General features: G+C 34.6%; 1 long non-coding RNA gene across 3 annotated transcripts in view; it reads right to left on the reverse strand.

Moving 5' to 3' along the window:
• Nucleotides 1–21131, reverse strand: part of LOC136357834 (uncharacterized) — a 732797-nt gene that overhangs the window by 517861 nt on the left and 193805 nt on the right. For all 3 annotated transcript variants that reach the window (XR_010742962.1, XR_010742963.1, XR_010742964.1), the window contains exon 2: nucleotides 9122–9196. This is a non-coding gene — a long non-coding RNA (uncharacterized lncRNA). The remainder of the gene's footprint in view (nucleotides 1–9121; nucleotides 9197–21131) is intronic.

The raw sequence follows: 21131 nt of genomic DNA on the forward strand, positions 1-21131 counted from the left end.
CAAAAATATCAGAATTATTATTATTATTATTATTATTATTATTATTATTATTATTATTATTATTATTATTATTTACAGCTGTATTGCTAAGCAGAAAAACCATAATATAAGTCTTGTTCTTTTGGACGAGAAGGAGTAATTATGAAAGCAGATATAGAACTTGGAATGTTATCTAAGAATCCAGATGCAAAATTTGAATCACCAATACCATATCTGAGCTATGTCTTAAATCACTGTTAAAAATAATATTTTTGAAACTAGTTTGAATATTCATTTAAAACTTTGGCAACTTTTCAAAAGGGAAAATATGGCTTAGAACATCATATAGAATGTCTTACTTTAGATTTATTCAAATATCACCTTTTAAAATATGTATGTCCATGCTCATATGCAATGCTTTAGAAATACTGTCATTCTTTTATATTATCATATTTTTCAAATTAAGTGTGTATGTAAGTATGTAACTGGTTGAATTTCATTAAAATTGACTATTTATCACTTCTTGTACTGCGAGAAACTTACTTTAAGGATATGTGGGGTGAAATAGCAATCAATAAAAACTTTTTGTCCTGGCTTTGGGGCACTCTGAGAAAAACACTGAGAATTCTAAGAAGCTAGTGAGTGAGCAGTTATGTAGGAGATTTTTCTCTGGCAAATCATGGGGGATTAGATGATTGAATTATAATTGCAAAACAAGTACTAACTGTTAGTTTCTAATCTTTGAAGTGAAAAAGAATCTTGAAAAGAATCCAGTCTGTCATTATATTATAGATCGTCAAGAATTTGACAAATATCTTGATGATTAAAATATAGATTCAGATTATGGGACATTTCGATTTGCTATTTCATTTTGGTAAATTTGGATCCACATGTCTCAAAGAAATTAGACTAACACTGAAGACTTCCCCAATGGATTCCTGCAGACTCTTAACTAAGCAGGGAAACAAAAAAATTGATAAAAACAATTATTACAACACTAAAATTTCCTTTAACAAGGGATGAAACCCATCTGAGTTTCATTTCAAAGTCTGAAAAATTCATTGGTCTGATCTGAGTTCTCAGCCTTTAATTCCTTCACTTGCTCCCTCAGGTTCTGGATGTTTATGTGTATAGATTCTGAGTGTGAAGAAAGGCTGAAGCAGCACGTCCCTTCAAAGTCCTAGCAGCCATGTCCATTGGCAAGCAGCAAAAAGTGTATTACTGCTTGATTTTGCAATGCTGTGTGCCTGGTAGTCTCAGTGTCACTAGGCAGGTCACTGAGTGCAGAGGAGGTAGAATTTGCCTGCTTACTAAGCCCCAGACCAATTGTGTGTATAATATACTGAAAAACGTTTCTTCACCAATTCTACTGTTCCTGGACTGCTGTGAATGTAAGATTGTAAACGTCTCAAAGGCAGAGGGAGGTGGTACAGACAGGCCTGAATGTAGTCTCCGAACCCTGAACTCTTTTCTCTTTCTATGTTACATAATCATTTTCTAGAAACAGAAAAAAGCCAAAACAAAACAAAGGAAAATCAAGCAAAACAAAAAAATTTTCTTCCTCTGGTAAAGCTGCTCTCTCTCTATCAAACTTGTTTTTTATTTTCTTTTCTTTATTAAAGGGAAACAGATTCAGGCTTGGGAATGCTACTCTTCCTACATTAGAAATGCACTTGGTGAGGTTGAATTTGATTCCACTGTGTGTAATATTGATGAATTATTTGTCTCAGTATGGCTCCTGGTGAGATACCACTCATTCTTGGTTTCCACTTGGACATTGAAAAGTTAACAGTAACTCTTCGAAGAAGCTATCTACCCAATTTCTTAGTCATTTAGCAGTTCATACATCAAATTCATATTTCTCTAATTTAGTGACAAGAATATTGTGCAATATTGGAACAGTAGCAAATGCCTTACAAAAGTTCAAGCAGGTGCAATCAGTAGTTCTTCCCCTTTCCACTGAAGAAGTGCCTCAGTTCTAGAAGGCCACTAAGTGATTAGAGAATTTCAACATAAAAATATTGTTGCCGAAATCGCATAACAATGAACCTGTCAACCTCTGCACAGCTAGCTTTGTTCCCCTCAAGTTCCACTGGAATAGTACTTCTTTAAACATGCTTTTTCTGACACTTCTGGGCAAGAGAGATGTTTAGACTAGCCACCATATAGTAATTGCTATGTACATGCAGATAGTCCAGCCTATTCCTAAATAGTTTGTACAAAATTTCTGCTTCTTTTTTCCTCCTGTGAAAGCACAAACCATGGTGGCATTTGTCAGAAGTTTTAGGAATTTAATTATATTTAAGACTTGTAGCTCTTTCCATAATGTAATTGAAACTATCCCAGAGACCAAAAATAATTTGCAGATGTAGAGCAATACAAAAAATTGTATTACTCATACTGGTAACAATTAGATTAGCAGACTATAAATCAAACGACAAAAATCAAGGGTTTATAAGGAACTTAAAAAATATATATACATTAGTATACTACCTAAATTTACCTTACCAGATTCAGAAGAAAAACTCATGCTAATTATGAGAAAGAAGATGGAAACTACACAAAATCAGCTCAGAAAAATACTGTGTACCACGTATTTGATTTGGATGTAGGATGCAGTATTTCCTTGACTCACAGTAATGCTTTTATTGCTATAAACAGCTCAGTTGTGGTCCCTATTATCTGTTTGACTGCTTTTTGAAGTTGTGTATAATTCCACACTCAGTTTCCTAAATTGGATCAGCTGAAAGACTTTTTTAGTCAGAAAAGCATGTTTGTCTCTGTTTACCTTGTTTTCCAAAATGCACCCCTGTAGAACCTGACTAAAACAAAAGGATTAACTGAAATGGAGCCAGCTCAGCAGATGAAAACTGTAAGAATATTGGCAGAAATACTATCCAGCTTCCCAAGTTTGACAATATAAATCATGTTAACTGATATGCAAATTTTTCATGAAGCTGTTGTTTATTCTACAAACATTTGTGCAATTCATGAAGGCAGCAGCTGGTAACCATTGTTAAAGCACTTGACAACCTAACTGGGAATATTAAAAAGAACTGGACTTAATGAATACACCAATTTATGGGTTTATTAATTTATTTGTTTCCTCTAAGCTCTTATTGAATAACGTAATTTCTTTGTGAATAAAGTGATGCTGATGAGTCTCCAGAAAAAAGGGTTGGAAGGGTAGAAGTTACAAGCAGTGCACATTAAACCTTGAATTATCTTGGACTAATGGGCAGTATCAAACATTAACTCCAAATTATGATTGGCACACTGATGTATTTTAGGAAAAAAACAAATCAAAACCAAACAAACAGACCAAATGGTGACCTACCTCAGACAGTTGTCTGACATTTGAGAACAGCTTATTTTCCCACCTACATGTTTTCTCAATGGCCCATTTCATAATATGAACTCACTTCTCTGTCTTTGTGATCCACTCATTTGCAAGATTTTTTAGAGCTTTTAGATGGGTAGCTTCTAAGTTTGTTATTTGTGAGGAAGATGGGAGGTGGGTGTTGTTCAAGAAGTGTAAGAAGCTGGTATAAAAATTATGTGCATCCTATGGATGTGAAAATGTCCATTTATGATCGTCCTTCATCACAGAACAAATGCCATAAATATTATGTGTACCTCCTGTATACAGCAGTGGGTGAAGTTGTTTCAGTGACATATCTTTTAGAAACCATCATTCTGGAAATAATGTTCATACACAACAGCAAGAAAGGAAAATGATAATTCTTACTGCTCTTGCAGGAGTCAGAAATATAGAAGAGGCTAGTAGGAATTAAATTGTGGTGGATTTTTTTTTTTTTTTTTTGCAGACTGTGTGATCAGGGCAAAGAAGTGGATAAAATTTTCTTAAAAAATTTGAAGAAGTTTCTGTATCACTGCACTAGAATGGGTTGGCCAGGATTAAGCTTTTGAATATCTCCAAGGACAGGTATTCTATTTCTTTCTGATAAAAAGTTATCAGTGAGAACCTTGAGACACAAGATCTGCTATTCAGTAAAAAGGAAGAACTGGTCAGTGGTTCTCTTGTCAGTAGTAACCACAAAACACTGGAGTTCAAGATCACAGAATAGCTATGATTTTTTAGAAAAATATCAGCTGGACTTTTGGTTAATATCTTTCCTGCCTTATTCATTATATGCATTAAAAGACAATTACAGTACTAGGTTAAGTTTTGCATTTCATATATCTATTTAACTGACTTTAAAGCAAGTTACTTCTTTCTTACATCATTATTTTTGTGGAGTTTTTTAAATAGGTTAAATTTATTGACATTGATGTTGAAACTTCTGTAAAAAAAACTCAAACACATTATACTGCATGCTGCGGTTTGTAAGATAAAGTTAACAGTTCAAGTTTATTCACAAATAAATAAATAGGTATTAAGTGTCTCTTTATTGTACTCTCACAGCAAAAATTATTATGTAGAGATGAATACTAATAAAATCTAGCCCTAGCTGTCATCTTAATGCTCCTTATTCCAAAATAGGATGCCTGTATCTGTTGATCCTTGTAAAATTTAATATTTCTTCATTGCAAAAGTTTGTTTATATTAATGATCTTGGTTTTCAAATTTTGCTTTTCAGCAATATATAATAGAGGATAACAAAATTATATTTAAAAAGCAAACACCAATTTAGTAGGAGTGCTAATTCTCTTTTTTTCTGTGTTTTAACCATTTCCAAACACAAAATAAAGAAAATAAAACCAGCCAACCATTAAACCAACCAAAAAAAACCCTAACCCACCCAAACAAACAAACAAACAACAACAACAAAACCCACCAAAAAAACCAAACCCAAAACTCCCCCCCGCCCCAACCCCACCCCCCCACCCCAAACCAACCAAAAAGCCCCCACAAAACACCAAACTGTAAGGAATGTAATCTTACATGCAATCTTATAAAAACGTCCTTCATGGGGCATGAAATTGGGTCAGACTAATGTGTATAGGGTTATTGGATCCATCATGATAAGTTTTCCTTTATAATTTAATTACACCTACATCTCTAGTCCTTGATTATCAGACTTTTAAAAGCAGTTAACCCTTCCTCGTCTGGATCCCAACAAATGTTTTACATGGAACTAAACAGTATGTTCTGTATTTCCCCAACTATGAAGATTTTTAGATGGCACCATGATCCTCCTGTAGTTTAATAGCATGATTTTCTTATACTGAAAAACCTTCTATGTAGAGTGGAAAAGAAAAGGAAAGCTGGACAGCTCTCTCCTACTTCAGCTAGGAAATATATCTTGACCTGATATTTCAAGGTTTCACCGTTCAGATGACATGTCATAAAAAGTGTCCATTTGTTGTTGTTGTCGTTGTTGTTACCACAGTATAACAACTTTCCTGGAAAATCTCATATTCAGCTGCAGATCACAAGAGAAAAAAGTTTCTTCTAGTACATACTACGTACTATGTAGGTAGACCAATAAGGAAAAAGTGATATTTAACCCCCCCCCCCCCATATTTCACTATTATTGCATTTTTGCTGCCTCTATTGATTCCTCCCACAGTACTCAGAACATGAGAGCACCAATGATGTGGTGCTCTGTTGTGGTACCATAATGAAAACTCTAAACCTAATCATAATAATAGAATTGATTTAAAGGTTCCTTAATAGCACCTTAAGGAGTGCCATGTAACTCAAATTTCCTTAATAGAGATACAGATATGCTATATTTTATCTGTATATGTTTATTGCTTAGACGGTTTTTTAAGGGCTATACATACTGAGGAACGTATTTTTAAAGATTAATAGCTAGATCTAGTGTTAACATTACATGATTTCCACCAGGGAACTATAAAACTTCAAGGAGGAGATTATAATGAGGTAGAGAGATATTATGAGTATTATTTACTGTGTGCTATAAGATGTTACTACCAGCCTTGTACATAAACAAAGGTGTACACATTATTTTATTGTCTTGAACAAAGGGAAAGCGCAGAAGAGGCTGATGTGAGTTGGGTGCTGCCAGAAGTACCTGCAGGAGATATAAATGTCCCTGTGGAGCATTGGCAACTGGGAGCACAGCAGGCAGGGTGGGCAAACAGGGACTGAGAGGCCACTACAACTTGTGCAGCAGCACCCACGGAAGGGTGTGAGAGAAGGGCCGTGCACCCTGCTTGCAGGCCCAGAGCCCTGCAGGGGAGGGCTCCACGTCTCTGCCATAACAGTAGGCACGTGCCTTGGAATTAAAACTGGTGGTTCTACACAGAAAACTCCTGAGATGTCTGGAGGCCAGGTAAGGTCCCTGAAGACTAGAAGAATGTTGTCCCCATCTACAAGAAGGGCATAAAGGAGGATCCACAAAATCATAGCCCCATCCATCAGTCTTACTTCAGTTCCTTGGAAAGTTCTGGAGTGCATGCTTATGTGGGCTATTAGAGGCCTAATAAAGTGTGAATGGCTGGGAAAAGTCAGCATGGATTCACCAAGGTGAAATTGTGCTTGACCAACCTGTACATATCCCATGACAAGGTATTCTGCTTAGTTGATGTAGGGTGAGTAGGGGATGCTGTTAACTTGGGTTTCTCCAAGGCTTTCCATACAGTTTCCTACAGCTGCCTTCTAAAGCAGGTGAAGCACTACCTGTCTGGGGAGCAGCTCTGTGGAAAGGGACCCTGGCAGTCCTGGTGGATGAACAGTGTGCTGCTGTGGCACAGAAAGCCAACAGGAAGCTTGATTGCATTAACGAGGACTTCAACAGCAAAGATAAGTCATTATCTCACCTTGCTGCTGGGCCATATCTGGAAGACTGTTTTGAGTCTTCAGTTTTGACCCCGGTTCTGCAAAAGATATGGACAAGCTGAAGACAGTCCAGAGAAAGACCAAAAAATTATTAAAGAAATGAGAAGCCTGTTATGCAAGGAATCGGAAGGAACTGCATTTGCTCTGGCTTGAGAAAAGGCTTGGGAAAGATCTCACCATCATGATACAGTTTTAAAAGGGTGACTAGAAAGAATAAGACTCCTTTTAAGAAAGGAGTCACTTGGAAAAGGTAAGGAGTAATGGGTGGAAATTACTCCTGGGGAGATTCTAACTGGACACAAGAGGAAATTTTTTCACAAGATCATTATACTCTCCCCAACAGTGGCAATGTTGGACACTTGTAAGATTCAGGTGGACAGAGTGTTGGGACATATTGTCTAGACCATGCTTTTGACAAGAAAGCTTGGTCCAGATGATCCCTTCCTACCTGGTATTCTATGATTCTATCAAACATTAAAGATTTTGCTGGACTGATTTTATATTAAATTCAGAAAAAAACGCTGCAAGAATTTAAAGTAACACTAAAAGTTCAAATTTTTCTTTGCTTTTAAGGGGCTGTGAAGCAAAATAGCATTTTCATATATATGGGTATTTTAACTAAAATGTGTATCCACTTGGATAAATAAAGAGCTAACCTAGTATTTGTTCATTCCTTGAATTAAAATTCTGTTGGCCTTCGGAAATATCATAACATTTTCATTATTTCAAACTTGTATTTTTTTTTTTTTTGATCTTGACTACTGCTGTAGGATTATCAGACAAGAATACTGTAAAAGAATCTGAGTTAAAAAAATTCTGTGTTCCTATACTCTGAAATAAACCTGGGGGTTTTTTTTTCTTTTTTTTCTTTTTTTTTCCCCAAAAAGGTACAAACAGTATTGAGCAGCAAAAAAGTTTGGGTTATTATTTCCAACCTACAGCGATTCCCTACTGTACATCAAGACTGATGCCACAGCTTTCAAAATTTTATTTGGAAAAAACAGCCATCAGACAAGTCAAGGCATCAGGCATCAGGCCATCACGCAAGGACACTTGCCTGGGAGAAAATTTTGCTCAGGCCCATCAGTCTTAGCCAAGTAACCATGTATTTGAAGTTGAATTTTTAAATCCCGTACAATATATTTGAAGTTCTAAGGATACCCTTTCCTTTCCTTTTGAATAGAAGTATTGCCTATATTGTGTATGAAGAAGTTTCTAATACTAGGTACCATTGAAAAACCTTTCCATTTGATAATTTTTTATTTTTAGATTAAAATCTCTTAATTGGAAAAAAATCTAATTTATCATCTCAAGATAAAATTTCATACATAAAGCATGAAAACCATCAGTTTTAGTTAGAATTTTTCATCCTTTTAAATGAAAAACAAAAAGACCTTGATTATTATTTCTTTGAGAAAGAAATGAAACCATATAATAAAAAGGCCACAAACAATCCAATAAACTTGCCTCTCTCTCCCCCAAGTTACTAGGGAGAACAGGTTCTGATTCAGTACAAGCTCCATCAACCCTTTTACAAATCTTGTCTGCAGTGTAGATGACTCGTGGTGGGCCAAAAGTGCCAGTCTGGTGCTTTAATCATGCGCCAGTCATAGTTTTATCAAGTTAAATGACAAACTGTTTTTCCTGGGATAGCTGCAAAGCTGGTTCCTACCTTATATTAAGTTTGAAAACTAAATTAGCTTTAAATAGAGCATGCTTTACATATATATATATATACAGTTTTGGGGATGTGTTTTGGTTTGTTTATTTGTTTTGGAAGCAAGAAGAAATCTACACAAATTCATAACTATTTTATTTTAGAGCTATGCTCTAAAGTCTAGTCCTATTTGGTCTAAAGTAAGAATTTTCCTGCTTATAATTCCTTTTTTCAAAATTGTAACCAATTAGAATTATCATCTTACTAGTAGCCCAAAAGGTTGAGATTTACCATTGGGTTTACGTAGTTTTAAGATCTGTTTTTGTGAGCAATACATGGCTTTTGGCAGGGAACTCTCATTTTATTTTATAATACAGAGCCAAGACTAAATATAGGAAAGATAAAGAAGACAAATTCTTTGGCTTTATTCCACTATTTCTGAACTATGAGCAAGTGCAACCATTTACTGCTAAGTTTAAAGGAGCAGAAAGAGGAAATGCACTTATCAGCCTCAAGCAGAAGCAAGCTGGAGGGTTTTACATCATTATATTGATTTCTGGATGAAAATCCACAATAATAAAATCTGAAAATATAATGTAGCAGATATAAATTGCATCTGAAATATTTATTTTAAACAAATGAAATATAATGACTACTAAAAGACAAAGTGAATTTGTGCATTGTTTATGTCACCAACTCCAAGAAAGGGATTTTACAATGCAAGGATATTTTTTTTTTTTTTTTTTTTTTTTTTTTTTTTTTTTTTTTTTTTTTTTTTTTTTTTTTTTTTCCTTTAAGTAGGCATTGATCTGATTTTGATTTTTAGCTCAAATTCTGTACAGGTGACATTGCTTTTTTCAGTTTTCCCAAAGAAACTACTCTGCTACAAATAGAAAGAAAAGGATGAAATATATGAATAGTTTATTTTTGTGCAAAGGAAAATTTATCCTTGCCTGCTCATTAGCAAGATTCTAGAAGAGGTTCACTTTCTCACAGTCTCATATGCGTTTCTCACAGAAACATCATGTTTCCCTTGAAACCCTGCTGCTACCAAAACCTTGTCATGCAAGCCCAAAACAGCAGAAATCAACTATTTAGAGAGTCATGTGAATAATTAGTCTAGGATGGCAGCAAGCTGAGTTAAAGATTTTGGAGGATTTCACTGCAATGAAAAGGCCTTGGCTCTGTGTAAACACTGCTCAGCAATAATAAAAAACATCTCTATTATCATCACTGCATTTAGCACAAATCCAAAACAAAGACCCATATTATCCATATTATATCCATATATTTCTATGAAGAAAATTAACTCTGCCTCAGTCAAAACTACTCTAGTGCTTTAGAAGACCATCCCATGACTTCATTTCTACTTTATATGGAAAATGCAGGTGATTTATAAAGCAACCTTTGAGATCTTCAGACTCCAGTTGCTTAATCTTCCTTTTGTATTCCTCAGTTGAATAAAAAAACCAAAAAACACTAAAACAAAAATAAAAAAATAACCCAACCAAACAAAAAAGCAACCAACAAACGAACGAGAAATCTGAATCACTTTCTTCGCTTAAATTTACACTTCAGAAAAAGAAATCTGAAATTCTTTCTTGGCTTAAATTTACACTGTAATCAGTGTTGCTCTGGTTGCTACAATTTGAGAAAAATGTAGTATTGTCCTATGCTTGCACTCAGTTATTGATCATTGTATTAGGAGATCTGCTATATCAAATATTAAATAGAATACTGTCAATAGCAGAATATTTTGGCAGAACCAGGTCTAAAGCCAGTACCCAATACAAGATTTTAAGTAGTGTAAGTGGAGATAGCCTTTTTTAAAAAGGAGTGACAATCAGGAGGTATGGGCAGCAAGAGTCACCTTCTATCTTAATTCAGCTGCTGCCACAGAAACATCACTTCTTTAACCCCTAGGTCTACCAGGAATGTAAGGAAAAGTAAATAAGATACCTCTGAAAATGGATCATGAATAACAGCTTAATGGTATGCAGGAAGATCTGAGACCTCTTCTACTGTTGAAAACAGCTGTAGGTTCATGCAGATGCTCACAGTGGTTATTATACAAAACTACTTTACAATCAGCAGAAGCAGCACTAGCAGAGCAAAAGCTAAACTACAAAAATGAATGCTTTTGTGGGGAAGTCTGACATTTCCTTCATCCTAGCATAACTGATACTTTAATTTTTTGGCGGGGGATTATTTTGAGTTTTAGGAGGAGTCTTTTGGTAATTCTACTGAAATTTAATAATCATGTTATCATATGAACCATTGAATGTTAGATTTAAAAAGAAATATATTTAAAAAGAAATAGATGTCAAAAGAATAGCATTTTAAATTGTAAATTATAAAGACAATACAGAAAATTATTGAAATATGAGCCTTTGAGAAAATGGATTAATTAGAATGACATTTATTTAATCTGTGGAGTGGTAGAGAGGGGAGGAGATGTGAGGGAGAGAGAGGAAGAGGAAAAGGAAGAGGGAGAGGAAGAGGGAGAGGAAGGCCATACCTAAATTAAAGTCTATTACTAAAGCCTATCTGTCAGAGAACAAAGATAATATATATAATAATACATATTAAGAATAAAACAATTAGCTCTGTAGTAGCCTTTTTTCTCATTTTTAATGAATGTACATAGACACAACCAAAACTTAAAAAGAAAAGTGGTATGGGTGGTAAGGTTATATGAATGAGGAATATGTCGCTGATCTGGTATAACTGCTGCTGAGAGCCCTTAGTCTAGCATGCAGTTCATCAGATAGTCTCTGGCTCATTTCTCCAGTCTGTGTTATGATATAGCAGAACTTTCTGGGTCAGAGAAGACCTGTTGGGTATTTTACTCTCCTTTATTTTTTTCTTTTTCAGTAAAGTATCACAAGCTGGTAAAAAGGAGATAGAAGAAAAATGGCCCTTTTCTCTCATATGACATTTACTCTATAAGAGAAGACAATAGTAGAACTCAACATTTCTTAGGCTTATTCTTATGATTAGTTGAGTAGTTTCAAGGTGTTTCCACTCATCAGCCAAAGTCAAGACATAGTAGTAAGCCTAGTGGTGCACAAAGAGTGTCCCAAGTAAGCCAAGACATCCACTTTTCAGTCCTCCTGAAATTCTTTCATCTTCAATTTTTCCTTTTCTGAGAATTCTCAAATTCATGAGAAAGAGAATTATTTTATCAAATGTATCTAACTTTTCATACCTTAACTTTCAGAGTTATGCTCTTTGTACTTGTTAAGAGCAATCTAGATATAGAAGCCAGAGATGGAATTAATAGATACTATGATTTTGAATCAATATTCTTGGTTGCTTCAAGCTGCTTCTCTTCTGAGACATTGAGATGCATTCTCAATTCTTCTGCCTTTGTCATCTTCTTTTGCAGCTTTCTCATCAACCCATAGCATTATATTTACTTGGGACATTTTAAAAATTTCCCTTTTTTGCGCATAGCCATCTGGTGCAGACCGAGCCCTCATAATTACAACATAATGAAATATATCCTTTGTCTTTCTGTGAAAGCAATGCACTAACAAAATTTAATTTACTATCATTTCACACATAAACCAAAATCTATTTCATTACTTAGCTAGTTTGGAGTGATTTCTAACCTTAGACTTCCTCCTAAATTTGTTAATGTTAGACCTCCCTCTAAATTTGCTCAGTGCTTAAACAATAGGTTACAGGAAAGAGCAAGGTAAACTTCTACTTTGTAAGAATTTTGGCTATGCATTTATTTGATAAAGCTTGTAGTTACAGTAAGCCTAAATGATGAATCAGAAATATTCAGAAGAACAAAAATACTCCACCATTTCAGAAACTATTACTTTCAGCTGTCATCTAATTTTGTACAGAATAGAATAAATTTCTCCTGCTGACCCCATGCTCCTGGCAAGTCTCGAACTCTTCTACAGCTCACCATGGAGAAAACTGATCAGGACTGCCATCTCTGTTGTGCTTAGAGTTTAGATGTGATACTGAGATGCTGTTCAGCCTTATGCAAGTCCATTGGTGAAGAATTGAAAGAAAAAGTCACATGGTACTTCCTATACAAGAAAAACAGGAAACATGAAAAGACAGATGATGATCCCACTTTAGACAGCTGGTAGAGAAATGCAAGATTATTGACATGTGGGAATTGCTAGGTTCACATTTAGCTTAATTACGTTTGAGAAATATATATCTCATATAAATATTTTAATGAAGATCAGAGAGTGTTGCAGCCTGTTTTAAGACACTGCTTCTATCCGTGCCTTGGGTAAGCAGTCTCTCAATCCTAGACAATAACTTCTAAAGCCAGAGTGTAAAAGTTATAACCTGAAGAAACTCATAAAACATTGTCAAAAAGTCATTAATATACTGTGAGGATGCTGTAGCGTGAGAAGGTGTTTAGGAATTCCTGTTCTGTGGGATTGTCAGCTCTTTGTGCTACATGCAGTCTGCCTAAGAGCAAGAGGCAGCAGCTGCTGGCAGAGCTGTAGTGTGGGAATGCAGCAAAGGGAGAACAGCACACGAAATTCATGCTATTGTAGCAAGACCTCACAACCACGATATTCAAGTCAAGTGTCAGTGCAGGAGAAAGCAAGCAACCAGCTGGCCTCAAAATTGCCTCACCAAAGGAGAAGACTGTTAATAATAGATTATGTCTTAGGAATTAAATATATTCTGTTGCCTTGTTTGTCTTTAAACAGCTTCTTTCTCTCCTTCATGAAATATTGTTTGCTAAAATAACTGGATTCTGTTTTCCAGTAGAAGAAAATTGATCTTCAAAATGCGTAGTTTAATCCTCTGATGTCTTTGGGTGGAGTCCTGAGCCAGTGCCTTATCAGCTACCCAAATTACATGAATATTGTTCTGCTTGCTGCCTGTCAAGTATTGGCAGAAAGGTTACAAATACTTTGTATGCAAAGAAAAAAAAAAAAAAAAAAAAAAAAAAAAAAAAAAAAAAAAAAAAAAAAAAAAAAAGATAAAGCCATTTTTTTTCCATTCTATTTATTTGTAATTTTTTTAAATTAATAATGTATTAGCAAAAAATGACTTTTGGTGAAAACAGCAAACTGGTAGAGATGTGGGAAGAATGGATCAAAGTTTAAATTAAAAATAATTTAAAAATGTAAATATTATGCTAATTAAATGAAAAGCAGAATAATCTCAGCAACTGCTTGCTCCCTATTGTTGTAGGAAATGATAGTAGTGATTGGAGTTGAAAGGAGGAAGATGCTGTAAATGAGAAGACATACAGGTGGTAAAATGATTAATGTTTCATCTAAAGAGTACAGGTGTCTGGCATTTCTTGAGATGCCCAAGAAATAAATGGTATATTTGTTCTCCTTGACAGGAAGAGGAAAAGTTTGTGCTTGATTCTCCATCTCAACAAATGAAGTGTTGAGTGAACTGTTCTGTTGATTTATTATAGTTGCATCAACTAACACTCTTACTGAACAATTTCCCTTGATATTTTTTGTATGAGCCACTCTTTCGCATATTTCCCCTCTAACCATGAATGTTTAAATTTAGAATATGCCGCATTCAATCTGGTAAAGCAGATGGACATGAGAGACTTCTGATACAGCTAATTCTGCTCTCTCTCTTTCTCTCTCTCACATTGTGGTTTAACTCCAGCTAGCAACCATCACCCAGCCACTTGTTCACCTTCCCCACCTTAGCGGGATGGCAGAGAGAAACAGGAGGATAAAAGTGAGCAGATCTGTGGATTGAGATAAAGAAAGTTTAACAGGTAAAACAAAAGGCACAAACACACAAACAAAGTAAAGCGAGGAATTGATTTACTACTTCCCATGGGCAGGCAGTTGTTCAGTCATCTCCAGGAGAACAGGGCCCCATCATGTGTATTTGTTAGTTGGAGAAAAAAAATGCCATAATTCCAAACATCCCTCCTTCCAGCTTCTTCTCTCTGCTTTACATGATGAGCACGATGCCATATTGTATGGAATATCCTTTTGGTCATCTGGGGTCAGCTATCCCAGCTGTGTCCCAACTTCTTGTGGACTCCCAGCCTCCTCACTGACGGTGATATGAAAAGCAAAACAAGCCTTGACTCTATGTGCTAAGCACTGCTCAGCAATAGCCCACTAACCTCTATATTACTGACATTCATTTCAGCATAAGCACAAAATAAAAACCCGTGAAGAAAATTAGGCCAACACTAACCAAAATTAGTGCATATGTAAAGCAAAATATGAATCCAAAGCTTGCATATTTTCCTACAATTTATTTTAGTAATTATTCGATTTAGAGGATCAAGATCCTATTCCTCTGCTCTAGATTAATAGATGCATCAATATATATTTAGATTTTAGTACAGACCATAGTCTCCTTCTAATGACTTATTCATCTGAACAGTTTTGCTTTTGTAGTTGTTTCATCATGAATGATTTGGAACCCAGCCACTTGGAAGTTCTGCCATGGGAAGTTAATCTCTACCTCACTTTCTAAAACTTCACATGCTTGAGAAAATTGCATCATTTCTTGGTTTTATTTTTGAAAAACAAACAAGCAAACTACTATCATAAATCCTTATCTGAGGTACAGTAGCTTGAAATTTCACTGAGAGATAAGATAATTCACAGATGTAGCTATATTAAACCTGCCATCCATTCATATTGTTGTAGACTCACAAAAGGCATGCATTTTCATATTTCTATTCAACAACATAGAAAATTAACTTTTGTTAGAAATATTACTATGTAAAATAAAAGTGGAAATCTTGGCATAATTCATGAACCTGGCCTGATACATCTACTAATATAATTGGCATTTGCCTGTGTAGTAGAAAAACATTTCAGAGTGTTAGTATTTCAAACAGAAGTTATTTGTACTAAGTTCGTTTGGTATTTCGTGGTGAGTTTGCTTGTTTGTTGCTTGTTTGTTTTTCTAATAAGGCATCTGTTCTCTTTTTGGATAAATCTTCATCATGGAGGATAATACAGAGAGTCAGGAGCTCATTCATGCGTTTTGTGGTATTTTCTTTCTATATTCTAGTTTCTTGTAGAAACAAAGAAGGAGGGATGGAGACAGGGAAGGAAGGAAGGAAGGAAGGAAGGAAGGAAGGAAGGAAGGAAGGAAGGAAGGAAGGAAGGAAGGAAGGAAGGAAGGAAGGAAGGAAGGAAATGATAGATTAGGATTTTGCCTATAAAGGTGTATTGTATATTTGCTCAGAAAGGTATATTGTATATATGCTCAGAACACACCAGAATATTTTGGGAAAAAGTTTTTGGAATGCTTCATTTCGTCAGTTTGATATTAAAAAGAAAAATAAATAAGAAAAAAAAAAAGAAATAAAAGAGAGACAAAGTTTGGTTTTTTCAAGAAAATTAGTTGAGTAACTGATTTTAGGCACATTTGACAAAGTAGAAATGTTCTTGCAAAACAAGTGTTTTAATTCTATTATTATTTTTAAAGACAAATCTTTCCAGTCAGACATTTTATATTACATCTTTTTTTTAATATTTAGTACCATTTGTGAACTATTTCGGGGGTATAATGGTTTCTATATTTACCAATACAGCAAATGCACTCTCTAGATACAACCTTTTTCTCTAACATGCATTCAAGTTAGAGTATAATTGATAATACTAATTAATTTTAATGTAATACTAATTCCACATTAAAAGGATTATTTTAAAAGGATTTCTACCACTGCTCAATTTTTGAAGTACCATGTCACCATATACCTTGTTTACAACAGTCCTGTGAAATACCTCTTAGTGTAATTTCTTCATAAGGATGATGAAATTTTCATCCTGTTTATTATGTGATCTATAAGTAGGAAGCTCTTCACAACACTGCTATTGATAGTCTGATTAAATCTTATCATTAAATACCTTTAAATATCATAATTAGCAAAGGAAACATGTTGTGAGAAAATGACAGATGCTAACAGGGCTTTCAATCAATATCATTGCAAAAATTTAGTTCACAGTCCTTTCTAGAATTGTCATTTGCTGACTGTGATATCTGATATTGGTCCCCTTTCATTACTTTATTCCACAACAGCAACCACATACCTCGATACTGTCATGTCCCACTTTTTTCTTGACAGTTATCCTGGTTGCTTCTTGTTAGTGGCGAAGTTAACTGAATATCTGCCTCTGTACTCCAACCTTCTTCCAATCTACTGAACAGATGGTTTCATAATAGTTTTGTCTAATATTTTCAGTTTAAACCCCTAACATTTCAGAAACAAGTCTAACTTTTGAGGTGTACTGTTTCTTTTTCCCTTTAAAAAAAAAATTCTTCTCTGTTTTTAGGACACAAAACTAGCACAAAACATTTTTTAAAAAGTCATAACAAAAATATAAAACAGTGTATTTCTGTTTATGGTTCATTAACTTTGCTTGAACTCATAGTTATAAGGTTTTTTTTAGAAGTTTTCCGTTTGTATGGAAGAAGATAAAGTTTAACTATTGACACAAAAAGAAGTGCAGTTCTTGGTAATGCCATGATGTCACCAACTCTGTATAAATCTGACTTCATTATTAGTTAATTAGTGCATTAGATACTAAACCAAATCCAATTCAGTCACAGGCTTTCTGGGAGATCTGAGCAAATCATGTAGTCACAGATTCATCTTAGCCAGCCTGATGCACTCATTATCCTTATGCTTGTAATTGCAGTCTCCTGTCATAATCCATATAGAGAGACCACTTCTTCAAAGAGGGATAAAGTTGCCGTAAGAAGTTTCTGCATGTTTTTCTAGACTGCAGAATTTCTGAACATTTTCTCAAACCTTATTTTGACCTGCAAGATATGCTATTAGACTGTATAAAGCACTCTTTATCTAATTTACACTCTATGTTTGTGCATCATTCTCATATTAAATCTAAGACATGTCACTGTACCAGTTACTAAGAAACATAACACTCTTCTAGTGGAAAACTGAACAGTTTAGGAGTTATGTGATATAAATTATATGAGCATTTAAGTGTTGACAAGGTATTAATAAGACAACTATTTGTTGTCAATGCAAGAGTGTTGTGGCTATTTTTCACAGTGATATTTCTGGAAAGCTACAGGGAATCTATGAGGTAGAATTTTATTTGGATGAAATATTTAAACCAATTAGTTTTTAAATCATTATTGAAAAATAGTCAATGTAAATTTACATGCACAAATATGACCAAATTTAAGTGCTCTTACCCACAAGTCAGGCATAATATAATGAGAATCATAAGCCCTCTACCATACACTTCTCTTCAGTGTTGGGCAGAATTTACTCCATCAACTACAACTACAAATACAAATATGAAGTATTATCTTATGGGACCGAGGTACAGATATATATTCATCTATCTATCTATCTATCTATCTAATTATTATTATTATTATTTCACTGTAAATAATAGCTTGAGGAAACTATTTAGACCTGGCAGTCAGGGAAAATAATTTACTTGATCATCCTCTTAATAATCAACAAAGCTTTTTTTATAGATCATTAAAAAAACCAACAGATAGGAGTCTGAATACTAGACAACAAAGACAAGATCTATAACCTAAGACATTTTAATTAATCTTTTTTTTCTAGATGCCTGAGAGATGGCACATTAGTTTATGCACTGGATGAAAGGTCTTGTCATGAGCAGAACATAGATTTGAGTGAGATATAGTGTAATTGACATTTTTACTAAACTAGACAGCAATACTAAATAATTCTTTATTATTTGCATTGCTGTAAATGGGAGGGCTTTAGCCTGGAGGTGTGACAGAGGGAACACAAAGATCAGAGAGCAAGAAGAAAAGGTGCTCCATGACAAAGGAGATACTGCAGACAATGGAGAGCCTGAGCTAGAGAAGATTTTTCCTGAAGTGTCTGTAGCATGTGTGAGAACCCACTATGGAGCAGATATTTTTTTTCCTGAAGAACTGCAGCTCATGGAGAACCTGCACTGCAGGAGGGGAAAAGAAAGGAGAAACAGACAGGAGATGTTATGGACTGACTACAACCCCCATTTCTTATTCCCTGCAGTGATCAAGATGAGGATAGAAAAATCAGAAGTGAAGAAATTAAACTGAGATTAGCAAAGAGTGAAGGAAAAAATTTTGTCTTTTTCTGTTTTCCATGACTCAAATTAGAAATTGTATTTTTCTTTTAATCACTATTATACTATTTTAACATTCCTCCAGTAGAATCTATTTTGCCTGTAGTGTCGAATTGGTAATCTCTCCATCCTTCAATCTGTGACCTTTTTCTTCTTGTTTGTCTGATTTTCTTCTGCTCTCTTGCTAGAGGAGGGTATGAGCAAGCCACTGGGTGGGCATTTGGTATATAATGGAGATGGCCTGGACAATTTTCCCTCAGAAGATTTTGTCTATATTTAGAAACTTTAGACACTTCTACCCATTTTTCCCTCTCTCCTTTGTGTCCCACTTCTAGTTTTCAGCAATTCACTGATTCACAGATTCACTGCATGGTGAATAAACCCACCACCAATAACATCTAAAGGAATATTTTTTAAGTTCCAGTTCTGCTGCAGGTGAAATAATACATATAAAATATATTCTGCTTTGGTCTGTCAGAGACATGCATCTGATTTGGACTGTTTTATCTTACTACTTGTGCATACAAAATGCAAATAACTTGACTTTAACCTGTAAGAATAATTATATCTCATTATTATTGTTGTTTGTGTGTTTAAATACTGAAGCTTTAAACTAAAGTAGTTTACAACTTAGGCAAATATACTGAGTTTAACAAGTTAGCAGGATCATAATTTTTAGAGTAGCATGTTCATGCCACTGTATGTGAGATGGTTTTACCATTTCCATTATAAATAATTTAAGTGATTTTAACTCAGTAAGAGAAAAATCAGTCTTGCTGCATTTTAGAAAAAATTATAATGATTAATGCATCTTCGAGGCTGAAGGGAACATATGATAAAATTTAGCATTTTCCTCCAGGGGCTTTAGGAAAGAATCTAGACATTCTGCTTTAACCAGAAAATTTAAAAAGGATTCTAAATGCTACTTTAAATGTAAAGTTTGTTTAAATATGATGTAGTTATATGCCAGGATATGATGATTTGGGGATGTACTTCCAGAACATACGCTGCAATGACTACCACTGTTTGTCAAACTGAGTGATAAGAGCAATGTTACTGAGAGGACAAGAGAGAAGTCACAGGGAGGAGAGGATATTTCTTGATACCAGGTTATCCAGGAATCATGGATGTGCATTAGAAACGAGAAAATATAATTCCAAGACTTAAAAAAAAAACCAAACCTGAAAACTCTTAAACGTTGATTCATTTGTGTACTAGTACATAGCCTTACTGATTTGTTGTGAACTATGCACTTGGCTGAAGCAGACATTTAAAGAATTCCTGGATTGTTTCTGAAAGGGAGACGTTTTGAGCATTTTCATCCATCTGTCTTAAAATCTGGAACCAAAAAGGAAAAAAAAAAAAAAAAAGAGAAAGTGAAAAATGAGTGGTCATCTGGCAAGCAGGGTTAACCCTGGTCTATTTGTTAACCAAATGAGCTAGGAATTAGAAATACTTTAACCAGTGTGGAAGCATTAGACACTGAAGGTTGTATTGGAGTCATCTAAAGTTCAATGAGTTCTGTGTTTGATTCTAAAGCCCAATTTTTTTTTTAAATTCTCACTTTCGTCAACGTTCCACAGCAGGAATAATGGAGTTAAAATTAATATAAGGACTTGGTTATAACTGTTGAGAAACAAAGCAGGAGTGCTCTTCAGTGGGTGAATAATAGTTGGTCAAAATGCTACTTGTGCCATTAAAAAAAATTGACTACATCACAGTTTCTGAGTTTTATCTGGACTTTTTTTCTTTTTTTTTTTTTTTTGATCCCTGCAATGTCAATGATTATACAAAAATTCTGCATACACTATTCTAAAACAGCAGCAAACAGTTAAGTAAGCTTTGCATGAAGTAAATACTAGGACAAAAAGAAAAGACTCATAGTGGGCATATCTGGTCTTTGCAAAACCTGAGTGATTATTGCACTTTTCTACATTTCTTATGAGACATGTTTAGTTCAGGAGATATTAGGTGGCTTTTTGCATGGTTGGCTTGCAGCTTTTCCCTCTCTCCGAAAGAGACACTGCAAAATCCTATTTTTTGAAACACTTTTTTTGCTTTGTCTTAAAGCGCATTCAGTTTTGTTCACTTGGTACGCCCATATCACTTGGAGTGCCATTGTATCTAAACACTCAAATTATACCAATCTATTGAAATCAGCATGACCAAATAAGAGGTTTGATTTTGTAGACTTGACTAAGAGCTCATTAGATACCCTCAGAAAAGTTTTGCAGACCCTGTGAGGTTTGTAGTGCCATGTTGCAGATGAACCACCTAAGAAGCCAAAAGGGTCAAATATGCCTTGAAAAAAATAAAGCTTTGAAGATTTTTTTCTTGTTTTTTCTCCCATGACACTCTACGAAACCTTCAAAAATAGCTGCAGCTTGCTTTAGGTTTCATATTATATTCTCTCCCACTGTAACTATATCTGGAACTATATCCTCCATAGTCTTTGAAAATCTCTAACCGTATTTCTTGTTCGTGAAATAATCATCCAGGTTTAGGGCTTTAATTCAACGCTGCTTTTGTATGTTTAGTACATAAAACTGTGATTTAAGTAACTATCCCTCTCATAAGAAAAATTACTATTATGTTAATTTATCTAGTGTGCAGACTTCTTTTAAACATGCAATATAGATTTTAATAATATTCCATTTAACTTGAT

The sequence above is a fragment of the Sylvia atricapilla genome, chromosome 2 (assembly GCF_009819655.1).
Source record: "Sylvia atricapilla isolate bSylAtr1 chromosome 2, bSylAtr1.pri, whole genome shotgun sequence".
Lineage (NCBI taxonomy): Eukaryota > Metazoa > Chordata > Aves > Passeriformes > Sylviidae > Sylvia > Sylvia atricapilla.